This window comes from Otolemur garnettii, unplaced genomic scaffold, assembly GCF_000181295.1.
Source record: "Otolemur garnettii isolate 467f Iridium unplaced genomic scaffold, OtoGar3 scaffold00030, whole genome shotgun sequence".
NCBI classification, from domain to species: domain Eukaryota; kingdom Metazoa; phylum Chordata; class Mammalia; order Primates; family Galagidae; genus Otolemur; species Otolemur garnettii.
The window spans coordinates 9,717,574-9,721,470 of NW_003852425.1; positions in this window are offsets into that span (position 1 = coordinate 9,717,574).

Sequence of the window (3,897 nt, forward strand, 5' to 3'; positions counted from 1 at the left end):
ATATCTGCAGCAAGTTGCAAAGGGCAGATGTTCTTAAGTGTTGCAGGTATAGCACCACTGTGACTTCTCTGCCATTCACTAAGCCAGGCTATGCCCTTTCCAAAAAGGTCTGCATCTTAGGACTGAGAGAATGGGAAGGTTTTTCACTGGGCAATCTACCTCTCAGCCCTGGAGTAAGATGTAAGGTTAACTCCTTATAGCTATTTCTTGAGTCTCTAGAGTTCTCTTCTTACTAGTGAATCCCTCATTATTCTAATCCTCATTAAATTATTATTTTTTTTTTATCAAGGCTTCTTTGTCCCAGGAGTAGTCCCTATTTTTCTTGGGAATTTGGTTTGATTGAGGCTTGGGGCTTGAGCTCCTTTACAAAGGGAAATGGAATGCTGGTAACAAAACCATGAGGATAGAGGTAGAGGTAGAGTTAATCAAGCAGTCACCTGTGGTTGATCTTGATGAAATGCCACTGAACCTTTAGAAGCCTAACTGGCAGCTACACTTGACCACTATGGTTATAAATGTAACTAGCAGGACCTAGTTTGGTGTGGGGTTGATTCTTTTGAGTGTCTTTGAGTGCTTGTAAAAAGAAATGATAACCACAGGTCCAATAACTTTCAGAGTTATGGTATGAGAACCACAGAAATTCTATACAATTCTAAAAGAAGCACCTATTTATTGTAGAAATAAGAATAATGCTGAAAATCAAATATAAAATTTTAATTTTCCTATAACTGAATTATAACTATTAAATTCACATACATGCCAAGTTTCTTGAATAAAAGTTAAGTTGCTAATTGATAAAAAATTGAACCTCAAAACTTGAAATGACTTGAACTCAGATGAAACCAAACCCTCCAAGTCACTCTGACTTTCCCTTATCGGTGGAAATATGTTGCCCTCCAGTGTCTAAGGAGACTAGCCTGCCTCTGCTTGACAATTTATGATGGCAGAGTGCTATCTATTCAGATAGATTCCCTGAGTCTAATGGGATTAATAGGATCCCAGGATAGCAGAGGCCAGGAGCACATAACTATCAAAGACAAGGCGGCCACATCTACCTGATTGACTGCCTTGGCTTACCAAGATGCCCTAGGAACAAAATATATAGACAGCCTAAATAGATTATAGCTTGATGATTATAATAGGTAAAGCTCTAAATGAAGTATATCAGATAGGCAAAATCCTACTTGAGTTGCCAGTCACAGCCTGGACTGTCACAGGCTCTCAGCTTTTAGACCTAAATCAATGCACAGAAAAAGTCCCTTAGTTGAAGGAGAATCTGAAGGGCCATGCACCATTGCCACAATACACAAGGCAAATCCCTTTAATCCTTCTCCAAAGAGATACATGGCCATTTAGTAGAGTGTTTGTGCACTGGTAAACCTCAGATCTTTTCAGGTTTACTAGACTCTGGCTCTGAATTGATGCTAATTCCTGGGGACAAAAAAGCAAACAAACAAAAAACACTGTTAGCCACACACCAACTGTGTGATTACTTTCCCAGTTCTTGAATGTGTAGCAGGAATAGACACAATTTAGCAACTGATAGAATCCCCATGTTGGTTTGCCTACTTGAATGTGTAGCAGGAATAGACACAACTTAGCAACTGGTAGAATCCTCACATTGGTTTGCCTACCCCAGGGAATGGTGGCCATTATTAGGAAGAGCTAAGGGTAAGCTTCTGGAACTTTCACTCTCTTCCAAGATAGTAAACCAGAAACAACACCATATGGCTAGGAAGGATTCATGCTACCATAAAAGGTTTGAAAGGAGTACAGGTGATGATATTTATTATATTCCCATTTAACCAGTTTGGCCAGTGCAGAATGGATCTAAGAAAATTACTGTAGACAATTATAAACTTAATAAGGAGGTGATTCCAATTGCAGCAGCTGTCTCAAATGTACTATCAACCCAGCACCTGGCACTTGGTATACAGCTGTGGACATTACTAATGCCATTTTCTCTGTGCCTATTTGTAAAACCTCCAGAAGCAGTTGGTTTTTACCTGTCAGGGCCAACAGTATACCTTCACAGTGTTGCATTAGGGGTACATCACTTGCCCTTAATATAGTGCACAGAGATGCTGTCTCAACATTCCATAAAACATCACACTGGTGCACTATATTGACAACATTATGCTGATTAGATCTGATAACCACAAAGTAGAGAGCATTTTAGATGCCTTAATAATATATAATTGAACTAGAGAGAAGGCAATAATAATCACAAGATGACAACTTCTAAAGTGGGCACTGCAGACATAAGATAGGTTGAAGGATAGCACAGTCCATACAAGGAAGAAACCACTGCACCACTGTGAGATACACCCCAACAAATGGTGTGGATTGGAAACGGTGAGGACTAGGGGGGAGAGGAGATGACGTGATTCCTGCAGGGACTGATCATACCAATCACATGCCCAGAGAAGGAATGGGATAGGCTGAACGTGTCGCCTTAAAATTTCTATGTTGAAGTCCCAGACCCCAGTAGTTCAGAATGTAGTAGCATTTAAAGAGGCAACCGAGTCAAAATGAAGTTGTTAGTGTGGCTCTAATCCAATCTGACTGGTGTCCTTATAAGAAGAGTTACCAGGGACAAGTGCACACAGAGAAAAGACCATGTGAGGATACAGTGAGAAGGCGGCCATCTACATGCCAGAAGGTGGCCTCAGGAGAAACCAAACTTGCTGACACTTTCATCTTGGACTTCTACCCTCTGCATGAGAAAATAGATCTCTGGTGTTTAAGCCACCCAGTCTGTGGTATTTCGTTATACCAGCCCTAGCAAACTAGTAAGAAGGCAACCACCAGCTGGTAGGAAATGTTTACAAACCACATAGTGGATAAGGGACTTATATCCATAATATATAAGGAACCCACATAATCCAATAGCAAATAAATAAATAACTCAATTAAAAAATGAGCAAAGGACTCATGAGTAGACCTTTCTCCATAGAAGATATATGAAGGGCCATTAGGTATATTAAAAGGTGTTCAACATCACTAAACATTTACAATGAGATATCACCTCACTCCTGTCAGGATGCCTATTAGAAACAAGTCAAGTGATAGAGTTGGCCAAGAAGTAGAAAAAAGGAAATGCTTGTGCACTGTTGGTGGGTTTACAAATTGGTAAACAAATTCTACTATTGTAGAAGACAGTTATGAACTTCCATTACCCACCAACCCTACTCTGGGCTATATCTCTAAAGTACTTTCTCCTGTTTAGCAAATTAACTTGGATTATCTTGATTGCTGCTTATTCCATTTTAAAAAGATTTTACTGCCTACTTATTAAAAAGCTTCATTTTTTCCTATCATTACTAGTACATAAGTCGTTACATCTCCTAGAGCTGATAATAGCCCTTCTAACAGGTGTGAGGTGATGTCTTGGCTCTCTGCACTCCCACGTTCACTGCAGCATTATTCCCAATAGCCAAGATACAAAATCAACCTAAGTGCATCAGTAGATGAATAGATGAAGAGAAGGTGGTACATGTCTATGTACATGACAGAATACTATTTCACTATAAAAAATGAAAGAGATTCTGTCATGTGCAACAACATAAAAGGACTTGGAGGACACTATGCTGAGTGAAATAAACCAGATTCAGAATACAAACACTACATGATCTCAGTTATACTTGTATGAGGAGTCTAAAGAAGTCAAACAACTTTTATGTGTCAGTGATGCCTCAAAAAATTGGAGAAAAAATAGATATGCAGACAGATAGACACAATACTCCAGTCTCCTGGCTTGGCGCCTGTGGCTCAAGCAGCTAAGGCGCCAGCTACATACACCTAAGGTGACGGGTTCAAATCCAGTCTGGGGCCCACCAAACAAAAATGATGGCTGCAACCAAAAAATAGCCAGGCGTTGTGGCGGGCGCCTGTGGT